At 43.5% G+C, this 16,889-nt stretch overlaps 1 long non-coding RNA gene across 1 annotated transcript in view; it reads right to left on the bottom strand.

The window, feature by feature from the left end:
* The window catches only part of LOC143841852 (uncharacterized), an 82,655-nt gene that overhangs the window by 61,466 nt on the left and 4,300 nt on the right, over nt 1-16,889 (bottom strand). The window contains exon 2 of the long non-coding RNA XR_013232896.1: nt 324-416. This is a non-coding gene — a long non-coding RNA (uncharacterized LOC143841852). The remainder of the gene's footprint in view (nt 1-323; nt 417-16,889) is intronic.

The raw sequence follows: 16,889 nt of genomic DNA, 5'->3' as shown, positions 1-16,889 counted from the left end.
AAGCCACCTCACAGAAGTCCAGAGACATGCGAACACCGCCCCCCCCCCACACACACACACTCAATGACTAGCACAATATCAACCAAAGAACTTCAAGTCTAGAGTTGACAACTCTGGACTGGGAAGTTCCAGAGACTTGGGGTTGGAGAGGGTGGAGTTTGGAGAAGGGGAAGACCTCAGCAAGGTATATATGCCACCCTCCAAAGTATGCATTTGCTCTAGGAGAACTGATCTGAACTCTGGAGAGCAGATGTAATTCTGGGAATATCCAGGACCACTTGGAGGTTGGTAACTCAATGAGATTTGAATCATGGTGTACTCACCCCAGCCTAACCACAGAGGGTCTCATGAGGCCTGTCCTGCATCCTTTGACATTCTGTTGATAAATTGCCCACAACGAAGCAAGAGAGAAGAAACTGGGAATAATAATATACATTATTTGAAAACTGGTCTGCAAAAATATGGATTCTACTTACTATAAGCGTAAATTGGTGGCTTAATTGATTAAAGTGAGTGAAAAAAAATTAATCAGTGGATTACAAATCAGAGGCATATTCTTTATTTGGTTCAAATATGTTTGTTCTAGCATGTTGCTGCACAAGGGAATGGGGAGAATTACGTAGGCTGGCATTTCTTTCTTTGATGAATAGCAGGTTTTGTTTATTCAACAGCCAGCAAGACCCTATTCAGACTGGGAAACCAAGCTAGAATCAACCACTTTATAAATTAAGGTGTAATCCTATTGATCCCATGTCTTTCCTCACCCCTACTGAGTGGTCATCTGCTATTCCCCCCCCCCCCCCGGTTCACCTCCCCTGGGGGAGATGCAGTAAAAAGTCCACAAGTCACTTTCACCTTTGGCAAATGACCAGCTCAACAAAGAAAACTGGCATCTGCTAGAGACCCTAGTTCAAGACCCATTATGCAGTCAAATGCCACATTTAGCTCAGCGTGCCAATTAAAGTATAATCATCCCTGTGTTTTCTCTGGTTCACTAGCACATGTCATTCCCCAACGCCTCTTTGGTGTTTGTTTGTTTTTTAATGTTCTCACACAGTTGCAAGGCCCAGTGTTATTTTCTTGTGTGGTCTTCAAGGACATGACACTGCATTATTTAATTCAGTCTGAACATGACAGCACACCAGTGTGGTTATAGCTGCTGCCGGGCAACGAGAACTTCCATTTAAAATGCATGAGGGCTTACAACAAACACCAGTGACAACAACTGAGCCCTCTTTCCTTCACCGCCTGCCTTTTCTGCTGTGAATATTGCAACAAATGGAAAACACTTTTTAAAGGGGATAACATTTTCAGAGAGGTACACTGAATGGGGTGGGAGAGCCCGTTCTATTATTCCATTGTTTGGAACACTGTTCCCATCTCTAGTCCCATGCGTTTCAATGCAAGGGCACCATAGAAGCATATTTGCTGCTGCTTCTCGGGCCCCTTCTTAATGAGATGTAGAAGGTGGAGAAAGGCCATAACTTTGTAGCAGAGCATTTGCTTTACAAACAGAAAGTCCTAGGTTCAATCCCCAGCAGCATCTCAAGTTGAAAGGATCAGGCAATGTGAAACACCTCCATCTGAGACACGGGAGAACCACTGCCCATCTAATTACAGAGTCATGAGCTTGATTCAAAAAACATCATGTAGTTTTGTGTTATATATGTGGAGAAATAGATGTATGTTCAGACTATGTCTCTTTGGCACTTGCTTGTCTGATTTACCTGGGTCTCTTTCACCTTGTGGAGCCTGAGGATGTTGACAGGATTCTTGGATAGGTGAGACACACTACCCATGTTCTTGACCCTTGGCCTTCCTGGCTGATAAAAGGTGCCAGAGGGAGGCTGGCTGACTGGCTAAATGCATCCTTGATGGCAGGGGTTCTACAAGCTATGCTCAAGGAAAGATTAATCCTGGCCTGGAGAACTTTCAGCCATTGTCCTATCTTCCATTCTTGGTCAAGGTTCTAGAGAGGGGACTTGTTTCTCAGCTCCATGGGCTTTTAATTTTGGACCCATTTCCATCTGGCTTTATGCTGCGGTTGGGAGCAGAGGCTGCTTTGATCAGCTGGGCTGATGTCCTAAACCAAGAATTAAACCGGGGGAATGTGATCCTGCTTGTTCTGCTGGATCCTGCTTGTTCCGCTGGATCTTGATGGCCTTTGATACTATCACCCATAGTATCATACTAAGTCAAATTATTAAATAAACTAACTAATAAATAGCCACCCTAGAAGAAGAAGAGAAAGAAGAAGAAGAAGAAGAAGAAGAAGAAGAAGAAGAAGAAGAAGAAGAAGAAGAAGAAGAAGAAGAAGAAGAAGAAGAAGAGTTGGTTCTTATATGCCGCTTTTCCCTACCCAAAGGAGGCTCAAAGCGGCTTACAGTCGCCTTCCCATTCATCTCCCTACAACAGACACCCTGTGGGGTGGGTGAGGCTGAGAGAGCGCTGATATCACTGCCCGGTCAGAACAGTTTTATCAGTGCCGTGGCGAGCCCAAGGTCACTCAGCTGGTTGCATGTGGGGGAGCGCAGAATCAAACCCGGCATGCCAGATTAGAAGTCCGCACTCCTAACCACTACACCAAACTGGCTCCTAAGAGAAGCTGGTCCACTCACCAAACTGAACTCCTACTCTTTGTTGTCTACTTCAAACCCAGTTTCTGGGTTTCCTCCCCGGGGTAAAATCCCTTCCAGAGTCCTTGTACTACATGCACTGCTGCCCATTTACTGTAAAGTAGGGCCCTGAGATAACTATTCACCCGCTGTCCCTGCTGGAACAGCCTATGGACCTGGAAGGTCCTTGAACCTGGAAGGACATGGGCTTCAGAACTTGCTGACTATTCTTCTCCCAGGCTTTCATCCACGGCTCCTCCTATCTCTGCTGTTGAGTCACTTCTAGTTCCTGGCTGTCTTTTATCCTAGCCCTGAGCACAATGCTACTCCTGAGAAGGCCTGAGACCAGAATAGGTTTGCACTAATGGCTACTTCCCTTCTTTTTCTTTGAATCACGGGGCCTTATCGAACTCTCCTTCCTCTTGGTAATACAGCTCCTGCTCCCCTGGTGGCTGCTCCTGGGGTCATAAGCTTGTCTGGATTCCTTCTCTAAGGCCTCTAGCTGTAAAAGTTAAATAGTTCTTTTGAGGTCTATTTGGGCACGTGCAGTTAGATATGTGTTGTTTTTAATATGTTTTTAATGTATATCAGTGCACTTTGTTTAATACATATTTGTAAGATTTTTTTTAACATTGCCTTTGCAGTTAATAAATGTTAAACATGTTCATCAGAAGTCTCTCTGCCTTTATTTGGGGAGGAAAAATACATCAAATCTGCCTCTATATATACAAAGAAATACACGGGACCAGCTTTAAAGTAGGATGCAAACCAGATAAAATATTCTGGATAATTTGACATATTTGAAACGCAGCCCCTTCCCATTTGTGGTTCCCTTGTCCCTAGCATGCCACCTTTCCCTCTCATTGCAAGACTTTTAATTTCATCTACAGAAGAACACTAGTGCCTTAATTAGGCCACGCTTATCTATGAAGAAATGCACATGAGACATCCATAAATCTATTAGGGTCTCACTGATTTGTGAATTAAAATGCCGAAGCCTTAATCAGGCAAACGGAGTGTGTGAAGATTATAGGTTCTCTTGGGGTCTTTGAAGATCTCCCATAATGAAATCATCAATGAGCTAAATCCCTGCAGCATTGTTTAATTTCAAAACAGGACTCGCTAAACTTTAAAAAAAAAACATAATTAATAGCACAATGAGGAAACATGAGACTTGATTACCAGACCAGCTTATCCAAACACTGGGGAATGCCCCAAATTCAGAAATCATTTGAATTGTATTAAATATCATCTCTGGACAAAATAGCTACCAGAAGATCATTGTAGTAGAGACTCCTTTGGAAAAGAGAATCCAATTCTGCATCTCAGGGCAGCCATAGGAATTCAGCTGGAGGGTGCTGAGCCCAACTCAAGGTCTTATTTTTAAACTGTGGTTCTGAATTCTACATCACTTCCAGGTGATGTAGTTATGTTACATTTTTTTCAGGCTTCTTCCCTCTCTGCTCTTGGTAAGTTCCCTCCCCATCTTGACAACGCAATGCATTCATTGCAGTTGCAGAAAGAAGAGGGTCCCACGGTTCAGTGGTGGCTCCATCCTGCTCAGCTCCAAGATGGCATCACCTACGCTGCTTATTACTAGAAGAACGAACAAGATTCACCTCAAGGGCACATTTGTTGCCATGGGGGACTCCACACCACTGATGGACTTGGCCAGCAAGGAGTCCTGGACTCCAAGTCCTGGCATCCCACAGGACATGACCAAGGGAGAGTTGGGAGAGGGGGCCAGGCAGGTGACTATTTATGAGGCTGGCAGGTGGAGCCCTGCCTCTTTCCCTCTTCCCCCAACCAGGCTTCCCACCCATCATTCCAGTTTTCATCATTTTTCTGTATGGTTTTAAAGAGTGTCAGATGTTGCCTTGATGGTCACAGCTTGTGGGTCTGGAGCATGGGGCAGTCCCGTTTGTGGGGATAAACCAAGTCTGCAAGCTGGTCTACCCATCTGAGGGGGCCTCCATAAGAGACTGCGGGTAAGTGGAGCCCGTCAGCCTCCGCTCATGGAGGAGGAGGGCCTTGACGGCTGTCCTGCAGTTCCAGTTATTGGGGGAATCCAGCAGAGACTGATGCCCATTGGGTTCTCCACCACTAGCCACCAGACTCAGCAGGCCAGAGTGCCCGGGGATCCCAGTGGACTCACTGGATGGACCTGTGGCAGTGGCCTGCTGATGTATGAGGGCTGCCTTGTGGTCAGCTGACCACAAGAGGGTTGGATCCTCTGCCCCATGCTATGCAACGCTCTGCTGTTTAATAAAGTTGTGACCAGGTTTTTGCCAAAGATATGGTTGCCAGTGTCCTTACTGTGGCATGGTCAATGTCCCCCTGCAAAGCAAGACTCAAGCCACCAAGCCACCAATACATGAGCAGAGAACAGATACTGTTTCTACTTCAGATTCACTAAAGAAACATCATAGACCCCACTAGCTCCCAGCCAATGTCCAGTCAATGTAACAGCAAAAAAAACCTCACCCTTCTTTCAGTCTGAATTTCAGAGCCCTTTTCTAAATACCAACTTAACAACTATTTCCTGTGCAAAAAATTGGTCTCCGACCCTACATTACAGGACGGGGGAGAGATCTCCTAGCCATTAGTTCCCATTTAAGGAAATATCAATGGGTTGATCATCCACCCAAGTCATCAGCTTAACCATGGATATGGCTGCCCACCAGCCTGTATCGAATTATTAAGAAGACATTCCTAGCCAACCATATAGAACACTGACAGACACAAATCCAGAGTTAGAGATCAATTTTCTTCCTCGTGTAGCATCAGCAATGGCAAAAAAGGAATCTAGCATTCAGAATCTTTTTTTTTTATACTGCAATACTTGTCAGCTCAATTTAATAGGAAAAGATGACAGGGTATTCTGCAAACATAAAATTATTAAAGCAACCATAACATGGCATAAACACCATAATAAAACAGTCCATGAGCATGACTCCCAAGAGTCCACAATGTTACAATCCATACTCCTGTTTTTTTTTTATTTATCTCAATTAGGCACACTCCCTGACATAAATAAGTCCTCCACTATTTTAGTGGCTTTCCATTAAATCCAATTTTCTCAAGTAGCAACGATAATTAACTGAGCAAAATGGTTCTCCCCAGCCTGTATGGAAACTGCCCAGGATATATACAACCTACAAAATACTGACAGAAGGCAGTTATCAAATAAATTTAGCAAGACTCAGCTGATCTGCCCATATTTTGTCAGGAATCTTGAACTGCAGAAGTCTCCAACAATTTGGCAATTAGTTTCCACAGTGTTCTAAATAGATTTCTTTTATTGGCTTTGTTTGATATGTTATAAAAAGATCTACACTCAACTTTTACACAACTATGGATGGAAACAGATTTAGCTCAACAACCAGTTTGCAATAACAGTATCCTGTCCCCATGTCAATCTTGGGTGTTTGTCCAGGGCTGGAGTTGGGTTCCACCTCTCCACCCCTCCCTTCCCTCCTATTTATGCTTTGCCTCCTCACTAACAGCAAACAGAATCTTTGTAATCCCCCTTCAAATGTTAAACAACCCTTTTAGTGACTAGGAGTGGAAGGCCAGCTTGGGAGCTAACCCAGCCTGGCTGGCACCAATATTCACACCTCAGAGTTCAAATGCTTTCTCTTGAGAACTTGGTTTCCTGCTTGGATCTTAGGGGCAGGAACCCAAACCTATCGGCCATTCTGCACAATGACCAATGTTGCTAAATGTTTGCAATATGCAGAAACGTTATATTTAATAGTGGAATTTCATCATTCCACATACCTTCAATTCTAGTGGAATCCCAGTAGTGGTCTATTCATTCCCCACAGGTTTCCGGTCTCGCTGGAATCGCAACAAAGGAAGCAATATTTTTCTGCGCTTATTCCCTCCCCTGGCCGTCAATCAAACAGAACAGCCAATGAACTGTTGTGTTCGTGCTCCCAAAAAGCCCCTTTCCCTTTAAAAACTGTTTTTTATTAAAACCCAAACACATCAGTCGCAACAAATATTTGTTCAGTCATTGTCTCAGAAAGACCTTTTTTGTTGGCGTAGGAGCTGGCGCTTAATCGTTTCCATGCTCTTCAAGTAACCCCCCGATGGGCGTGATTTGTGGCCAAAATTATGGGCAGTGTCGAACAGGGGTCGGTATTGTGTTTGGAAACTTTAAAGACAATTGCAGAAGGGAGCTTTGTTTTATTGTTAAGCACTTATGTAGAGAGACTTCAGCCGGAGAAGCCTCGCTTATTCATTGCTTTCGCTGGTTTAAGGGGGGGAAATGGTGATCGCGTCTCCGGAAGCTCGGGGGTGAGAGCGAGTGAGGGACATTCTTTCTCCTGCTATTTTGAGAACGCACATGTCTCTCCCTGGTTTCGGCTTGTGCTCAGAAGTGTAGCGGTTTTTTCAGGGGAAATCTACTTCTCTGGATTTCTCCCTAAGCGCTATAAAATTCCGATTGTTCCTGGAGTTTGGCGGGGGTTTTGCGGTTTGTTTACGACGTCATGTGGAACGTTAAATTAATAGTGTTTACGAAAGGTAAGACTTTGGCTACATTTAAGTCAGGCGGAATGGCCCTATATATACCCCCTTAGGCCCTGTGTTCAAATTGTCTTCAATTTCCTTGCTGCGATGAAACTCCATTGAAGCCTGTTCCTATATGTTCCTTCTAACAAACCAACTTTGATCAAGTGTCTGATGCTCTGGGACTTTGCTCTGTTGGGTCAGAAGGTCAACTTCTCGGCGAGCTTTCTGTGGGCTGTGACAAACAGACCTCAAGAAACTCTGTGTTTGAGAAGGGAGGCTTACATGTAAAAATTTCCACCACTTTAGCAAACTGATCTGAGTGAATAAAATGTGATAATGCCTTATCTAATGGTGTTTTCTAACACTAATTTTAAAAACAGAAGTGGAAAACAAAAAGAAAAGGAGCTATTTCTCTTATTTGTATTCATTGTTATTAGGTGACTGCAATATGTTTCATGTGGGCTGCCTTTGAACAGAACTTCCAGTTTGCTGTGGCACTGGCTTTCAATTCATTTCCAGACCCTAATCAAAGCATGGGTTGTTGACCTTAAAAGCCTAGTGAGTGAGTGACCAAACCTGTCTTCAGGATTGCCTACTCCCATATCAACCTGTCCAACCATTAAAATATTCAAGAGCCCTGGTGGTCTGTGCCCCCCGCTTTCTAAATGTTTATTAAATATTGATACTGGTAAGTCTTTTCCTCTAGGCTGAATGAAGGTCAGTGTCTACAAGAATCAAGAGGATGCATTCACATGTCATGTCAGCCGGTGTTAATCCTGACAGTGCAGGGACACAGCTTGTTGGTCAACATGCTCCATTGTGAGGGTGGAAGTGAACTGAAGAGCATTCAGTATGAGGAAGGAATGTAATTTAAAATGTAATCCCAGATACCTACAATGTGCAAATGCAAGCACGTATTATGCAGAGTTTTGTCTTTTGTTTATTTGGAGGTATATATACCACCCCTCTCAGTAATACCATCCCGGGGCAGTTGACACAATATAAAATTCAATAGGACCAATACATATAACAAATATAAATTTAAGATACTTTAAAATAATTTAAAAATCACAATTGTCACTGATGCATCAGCAGAAGCAATAAGTGACTCGTAGTTCGAACTGGGGTGGAGGGAGGCCTGAGATTTGGATATAATGTTAATTATCCAACTGGCCTCAAACACAGGCCCAGCAGAAGAGTGTGGCCCTGCTCAATCAAAGTGCTCTCTGGGGAATATATTCAGAGAGGTAGTCCCTCATATACGCAGGGTCCAGACCTTGGGGCATCTGGAATTGCATACAATACAGCAGGGGTAGTCAAACTGCTGCCCTCCAGATGTCCATGGACTACAATTCCCTGGAGCCCCCTGCCAGCGTTCGCTGGCAGGGGGCTCCTGGGAATTGTAGTCCATGGACATCTGGAGGGCCGCAGTTTGACTACCCCTGCAATACAGTAAATGTGGAACTGTGCTGTAGATTTATACAAGTGTGGACCCATGAGACTCATGGGAGAGGAATCCCACCTCCCCCATGCTTTCTCACCAACTCCACAGTGGCTCTTGGGCTCCACCAACACTGCTGGGCCCAGCATGGCCCCTGGGCTCTGCCAGTGCCAACAGCCACCACACCACGGACAGAAGGCGATTGGCTGGCTGCTGGACAGACAGGAAAGCTGATTGGAGGAGGAGGCACTCAGGCGGGACAGTCGCCCTGAGTGGGTGTTAAATACAGAGTGGCACTTAAGCCATGAGAAAAGCTCATCCTCCTAGGCCTTACCAGAAATCTTAAGTGGAACAGATGTTTCTACTATTTCCTAAAATGCAGTTTTCATCATCAGCCTCAATTAGCCACCGGAATCCAATGAAATGTTTTCTGCCTGTCCATGCTGGAGCACAGGCTATAGGACAAGGTTCTCCAACTTTTTAAAACTTGTGGGCACTTTGGGATTCTGCCACAGCAAATTTTTCAACACAGTCATGAAATGTTCACAGAACTTCCCAAAACCTGTATTTTGGGCTTCTTTACGGGCAATGAAGATGACCATTTTTCAGTTGTACTGTTAACAAATGGCTGTCCCAAGTTTAGTGTCTTTCATTTTCTGTGGCAGAAAGATTAATAAATCAAGAATGGGGGGGGGGGGATAGACCTACTGAAGGCAAGAGATCTGTCACTCACATGCATCTTTCATATAATTAGCTGGTGGCCTCCTTTGGGATTACCCTGGGATGTTTGATGCACATACAGTCACCAAAGTAAATAAGTAATAACAAAAAAAGAGAGAAATGTTTTAAAAACTGGCTGGGGAAGGAAGATTCATTTCAAAGTGACATGTGAGTGTGATTTTCTCTCTAAATAGTCACCACACTTTCTTCTGTCATTTCGTGTTGCTGCAAAATTTATTTTCTGAGGGAAAATGGTTGGCTGGCAATACAGCTTCCCATCCAAAGCCAACTATGCTTAAACATTTATAGCTCAGCCCTAAAATCACTTAGTTCCCAGCCACCTGCTGGTTTCTTTGGGACTATTCAAGAGCAGTCTTTGAGAATTTAGAACATCAACTTCAGAAAAGAAGCTGGTCTTAGACAGGGGGGGAGGGTTTAAGAAAATATTTATTTTTAACCTACCTCTTCCAGAGTTTTAGGAGTGGGACTATTTTGCACTAAAACAAGCCAGTGTGTTAACAAGCCACAGCTCTGGAAAACCATCCAAAAAGAAAGAATGGTTGCAACGCTAGCCAAGGCTCCGCAGGTGGTAGGGGAGACATAACCGCGAAGCTGTTCCACAGATCATTTGAACGGCCTTTATAGGGAAGTCATCGAGAGGGTCTCTGTCATATGACAGAAAAAGAGTCTGGTGGCATCTTAGAAACAAAGCAAAACAAAAACCTCTATCACATCTATTTTGCTAGCACAGACTTTCATGGGCTATAGTCACTCTCTGGTGCCTCGTGTAGCAGCCAGTGTGGTATAGTAGTTAAAATGACAGACTAGGATCTAAGAGATGCCAGTTCAAATCTATAATCTGCCATGGGAGCTTGCTTGGTGCTCTTGGGCCAGCCGCACACACTCAGAAGGAGTTGATTTCTATACCCTGCTTTTCACTGCCCGAAGGAGTCTCAAAGCGACTTTCAATCCCCTTCCCTTCCTCTCCCCACAGCAGACACCCTGTGAGGTCGGTGAGGCTGAGAGCTCTCACAGGACTGCTCTGTGAGAACAGTGCTATCAGGGCTGTGACAAGCCCAAGATCACCCAGCTGGCTAAATATGGAGGAGGAGCAGGGAATCAAACCCAGCTCCTCAGATTAGAAGCTGCCACTACATCACACTGGCTGTTGTGAGGCTAAAATGGAGAACAGAGAAATAATATAAATCACTTTGGATCTCCATTGGGGAACCATGCAGGGTATAAACCAAGTCAATTAAATACGTACATATGTAAGTGGACTGTTGGCTTTGAAACCTCTTGGCTCAGTACATATACATGTTGTTGTTGTTAGTTGCAAGGTCATGTCCGACCCATCGCAACCCCATGGACCAGCGGTAGTCAACCTGTGGTCCTCCAGATGTCCATGGACTAAAATTCCCATGAGCCCCTGCCAGCAAATGGGAATTGTAGTCCATGGGCATCTGGAAGACCACAGGTTGACTACCCCTGCCATGGACAATGATCTTCCAGGCCTCCGGAGTCCATTTAAGCTTGCACCAACTGCTTCAGTGACTCCATCCAGCCACCTCATTCTTTATCGTCCCCTTCTTTTTTTGCCCTCAATCGCTCCCAGCATTAGGCTCTTCTCCAGGGAGTCCTTCTTTCTCATGAGGTGGCCAAAATATTTGAGCTTCATCTTCAGGATCTGGCCTTCTAAAGAGCAGTCAGGGCTGATCTCCTCTAGGACTGACTGGTTTGTTCGCCTTGCAGTCTGTTTAGTTCATGCTGAACAGACACAAATGACTACCAACTAGGTTTAGATCAGATTTTTACCAAACTGCACATACATAAAGAAGAAGCAGATTCAAACTGATAGTCCAGGCTTTCTCAACCAGGGTTTCGTGAAACCCTGGGGTTTTTTGATGGCCCTGTTGTGATAGACAGGATATTTGTGCACATCGGTAAAAATCGTGTTATGCCAGCTGAAAGGCGTAGCCCTGAATATTATCGCACCTCCCAGCCACTCCTCACCTTTTTGCTGCCTCGCTGTAGTCTGCCGCCTTTTCACGCTTCTCACCCTCCACAAGTGCTGCTGGAAATGGCGGAAGAGAGCAACAAGCTTTATACGCAACTCTCCTCTGCCTGTCAATAAGTCTAGCCAGACAATCCCCTTTCTCCATATTTTAAAGGTGTCACAATGCCCGCTATTTTTTTAAAAATAATACTTCTCCATTTAAATGCCTACGCATAGATGCATAGTGGTTTTTGAATGCCACTCCTTATGGGATCATGAGTCCTTTGATATTTTTAAACATGAAACACCAATTCGCACTTTAAAATGGCAGATATAGCAAGCAGTTTGCTGGCTGGACGGGAAAAGTTGGCAATGTCTTGTGGAGCGGCCGGAATATAGCATCTTCAGAGGGTTTGTATGACGCTAAAATTATGGCATGCGGAAAAGCCCACAGTCATTACCTTTGCTGGGGACTACTGAGATGGACACTGAAGAGTAGGATTTCATTAGAAAGCTACATTTATTTATGACTGATTTATATGGTTTGCGACTGGCTTAACTGTTTAAACAAATTCCTGGTGAGCGGAGCCGTCATGCAGCAAAGCTGGCTATGGGGAATATAACTCAATCAGACTGTGTAAGAAGGCCCACGCACAAAGAAGCCGATTGGACTCTACTGTGTAACCAGGAAATAACGTGGTAATCTGCCAAACAGTCACAAGCAGGGTGACAAGTAGGCCAATGGAACACTGGATAATAAATACAGAGGAAGAAGAAGACAAAACGGGATTTAGATGACAGCATACTGGCCCTCCCCAAAGACGTATTCCAATTTGGTCTTCCTTTGAAAGATGAATTGGTGAACTATGGATGGGTTTGGTAAACTTTTTCTCCATCTCTCCCGATCACTCCCCTTTAAAAAAATATTTTGTTTGTCACAGTAATAAAACGGAGAGGAAGAGTGAGTCTTTCATAAAAGCACAGCAGTAAATAAGGCCAAATTATATGCAACTGAATCTCTCAAATGCTCCATATTTCCCTGCCTATCAAACCAGACCTCGCCAGTTATCAGATGTTCTGCCTGCCTTCCAGCCCAGTTATTATTTGAATGTGTCAGAAGATGATGAACATAATCTGCACTGCCCAACTCAGTCCCTTGCATTTCATTTGCCTAAACAGGATATAGAAATCTTGCAAAGCAATTTTCATGGTTCTGGGCTCCTTCTTCTTTTTTATTTCCCACTGTTTGCTTTTCTGCTCTGGTCTATCATATGTATACAATGCAAGCCAAGTGCTTCAAAGTTGCCAGCCGCTGTAGAAAGCCATTGAAGAAATGTATTAATTCCAAAAGGGTATTTCATCTTGCCAATTCCCACTTTGTCATAATTTGCCAGTTCAGATCTGCTTTTGACACCTCACTGCTTGAACTGAATTGATGAATTCGACACCGGGGAAGCAAACCTGTGCGAGAGAGTGTCATTTATTCAGAAAGGTACTTTCGAAATGATTTCACGTTTGCTATGTCACTTCGGAGACAGAAATCCTTCAGGGGACACATTTGTTCTGGGCTGCATTTTGGTACAAAAAACGGGAAGGCTTAGTAGTTAATTCTTCAAGGGGGAATCTGGTAAAACAAGCAAAGCAACACATCAATTCTCCTCCATCCGGTTCTCTTACCTTGTGTTGTAAAGCAGCTTGAGGACTGGGACACCCACACAATCACCAGCTCAACGTGATTGACCTGATGGTTTACACTGAGCCAAACTCTCCTCAGATTATCTGTATGCTTTACACTGTGCTCACACTGAAAACCTCTTGTGCAGTCCATGAACTGCTTACACGGATTTCCCGCATAGATTGTTTTGTGAGCCTTTGAAGATGTGCTTGCCTGGGTAGCTGAGGTTAGCCTGATCTTGTCAGATCTTAGAAGGTAAGCAATATTGGCCCTGGTTAATATTTGGATTGGAAACCAAAAGGGCATGCCATGGTCAATATGCAGAGGCTGCCAATAGCAAGCTATCCCTGACTGACTCATGCCTTGCAGGGCTACTTGGTATGTTAAAAAATCCTTGAGCTTGTTGGCAGATGACACAAAGATCTGGCATTCGACACTCATTGGAAGTTTTCTCTTGCAAACATGCTGTACAGGCAGAATTTCTTTCATCCTTCTCTACCCCACTCCATGCCATTTCCCATCCTCAGTAAAATTCTCAGGCTCTCTGCAGGCTCAGTAAAATTGGGGACTAATCAAGTTCTGATCAGAGGCCATAATGATAGATGTGTGCATGGTTTGGATCCACACTAAAATTTCCATGTCTGCAAGCATTTCAGGTCACAAACCATGTTTTTTTCTCCTAACCCTTATAGCAGCTTGAAATGCCCCTCAAAATTCTGTTCTTGAGGACAGGGGACCCCACCAGGATATTGGAAGGGGTGGATTTCAGGGACCTGTGAGACATAGGAGGGAGGAAATGCCCTCCACAACTTGGAGCACATAGAATTGTCTACATTGGTCCCATCATGAAACAATGCCTCTCCCTATGTTTATTTCCATCCCAATTTCCTTTGCCTTGCTTCATCCTTTGACACCTATTGCTAAACATGGCAAATTCTGCCAAAAATAACTCCAGTAGAATATGCAAATTGCACTATTTGCATAATTTATTTTGTTCATATCGTATATAATCGCTAGTGGGAGTGTGGAGAGAAAAGTGGGTGTTAGCAATAAGTTCTAGACATCCTACTGAGTTGCCACTAGGAGAGAATAAGTTTTCATCAGCAATAAATTCCCAGTTAGTAGATGATGAAAAGGGGAGCGAAAGAAGAGTAATAAGATTTTTCTGACAGGTAGTTTAACTTAAATTTAACTAACTAGGAGCAATAAAAGTATATTGAATTAATCAAAGTCAGGTTCATAAATCTTTGAGCTCCGATGCCACATTTGAATCGAAATTTCAGATTGAAAGCCGTGCGTGTTATATTTTTAATAACAAAATCCTTGCACTCAGTTTCGAGGAAGTCACAGATACTTTTTCAGTGCTAGTGCTAAGGAAGTCTGGCTTCAAAAAAAGAGAAACTTACTTGTTGCCAGAGGATAATAGTCATCTAAAGCTGATAGACATGATAATGTCAAAGCAATCTCATATAAAAGTAATTACCCACCCCTCTTTTGTGTACACATTTATTCTAAGCCGGAGGGAGTAACTTGAGACATCCTTATAAATGATTGGCTCTACAGCACATAGCAGATCTTTATCTGAGATTTTAATATAGTAGTTTGCATTTGTTGTGCTTCATTTAATGCAAGGGCAATGGTCCAAATAGGTATTCTTCACTGAAATGGGAGGGGGCAGGATGTTGATAAAGAAATCTATTTCCCACATCGCTCCTAAATAGGGCAATTTTCTTCTAAAACCAGAATATGGAGCTGAAAGCCCCAAATAGTAAATCTGTTATCTGACCATTTTAAGCAGAGTTATACCCAAGTGCATTGAAGTCAATGGGCACTGAAGGGTGTAAAAGGCAGTGCTGTTCTAGGAAGAAGAAGATCCCTTCAATACCCTCTACACCAGGGGTAGCCAAACTGCGGCCCTCCAGAAGTCCATGGACTACAATTCCCAGGAGCCCCTGCCAGCAAACGCTGGCAGGGGCTCCTGGGAATTGTAGTCCATGGACATCCGGAGGGCCGCAGTTTGACTACCCCTGCTCTACACCCTTTGATAGCCATTGACCTCAGTGAAGAACATGTGACTTTATTTAGATCAGCAATGAAAGTCACTGTGGGATGTATGTAAACTGCTTACATAAAGTGATTGTTAATCACTTTCTTTCTTTGCAGAACCCCTGGAACCACGATTCTATGAGGCATCTTACAGATTTTGAAAAGCGACCTTACCAAACTTCAGTTCCCATGATTCTTTTGAGGAAATTGTGATAATCAAAGCCATAATATTTTCATAAGTCCTTGGCATAGATCTAATCAAAGAGTCCCAGGATATCTACATGCTAACACATTGATCGTGACATATGCTATAATTTAAGTATCAGCTGTTTTGTGGAGATGCAGGCATCTAATGCTTAATGATCTACTAGTCATTTAAAAACTATCTCACAATGAGCATTCTTTAGTAGGTTTATTCAGAATCCAACTCAGGGCTGTTAAGTGGGGCCCACTCACAGAAAAGTGTTTTTTTTAAGGATTGCTGCCTAAATGTTGTTGCTTTCAAGATGCCAAAAGATTCTACATTATTACAGCATAACCTAAAGAAGTGTGCATGCACATGAAAGCTTATATCCAGTGCATATTTTGTTGGTCTTAAAGGTGACACTGGACCTTGTTCTGTAGCTTTTTAAAATGGGTAATGACTGGGGAAGGGACTGGCAAACCACCCTGTATTGAGTCTGCCATGAAAATGCTAGAGGGCGTCACCCCAAGGGATACCTTTACCTTCACCTTATCTATGTTTGCATTATACACTATCTGAGCTGAGCTACAACTATACATTTTTCAGTAAGTTCCGGGTTATAGAAGAAGAACATCAAATCCTTCCAAGATCAGAACTGTTGAAAATTGTATGTGAAGAATAATACAGGGCTCTTAATAAATCAAGTATATTTTAATGAATACTTTTAATCAGTTATTCAGCTACCGCTGGTACGGAATATGATCTATACCAAAGACTGAATTAATATTTCATGTTAAGAAAAAAAATACTCAAAATTACAGCAGACATGATTTTTATAGGGGCTATTATTTTGTCCTGGATGTCCTATTTGACGAAACACACAAGATAATTCTTTTATGTGTTTTAAACAAAGGCCTATGCTCTGTAATCCACCACACTTGTCAGAGAGTTAGCTGCTATCTTAGTGACACAGCCAGCTGTACCTTAATAGGAACACTATTGAACTTTGCACCCTAGGGTTTTAGAATAATAGAATAATAAAGTTGGAAGGGGCCTCATGGGTCATCTAGTCCAAACCCCTGCACTATGCAGGACACTCACATCCCTCTTGCTAATTTACGGTAACCTGCCACCCCTTTGCCTTCACAGAATCAGCCTCTCTGTCAGATGGCTATCTAGCCTCTGTTTAAAAATGTCCAAAGATGGAGAACCCACCCCCTCCCGAGGAAGCCTGTTCCACTGACAAACTGCTCTGTCAGGAACATCTGTCAGGATGTTTAGATGGAATTTCTTTTGAATTAATTTCATCCCATTCATTCTGGTCTGTCCCTGTGGGACAAGAGAGAACAATTCTGCTCCATCTTCCATACTTTTAAATACTTGAAGATGGTTATCAGATCCCCTCTCAGTCATCTCCTCTCCAGGCTAAACAGACCAAGCTCCCCCAACCTTTCTTCATATGTCTTGGTCTCCAAACCCCTCACCATCTTTGTTGCCCTCTTCTGGACACGTTCTAGTTGGTCAACATTCCTCTTCAATTGGGGTGCCCAAAACTGTACACAGTACTCCAAGTGAGGCCGAACCAGATCAGAGTAAAGCGGTACCATCACCTCCCATGATCTGGACACGATACTCCATTTGATACAGTCCAAAATCCCATTTGCCTTTTTAGCCACTGAGTCACATTGCTGACT

Source organism: Paroedura picta, chromosome 7 (genome assembly GCF_049243985.1).
Source record: "Paroedura picta isolate Pp20150507F chromosome 7, Ppicta_v3.0, whole genome shotgun sequence".
Lineage (NCBI taxonomy): Eukaryota > Metazoa > Chordata > Lepidosauria > Squamata > Gekkonidae > Paroedura > Paroedura picta.
Note: the sequence above shows the minus strand (reverse complement) of the source record. Positions and strands in the feature narration are given on the sequence as shown.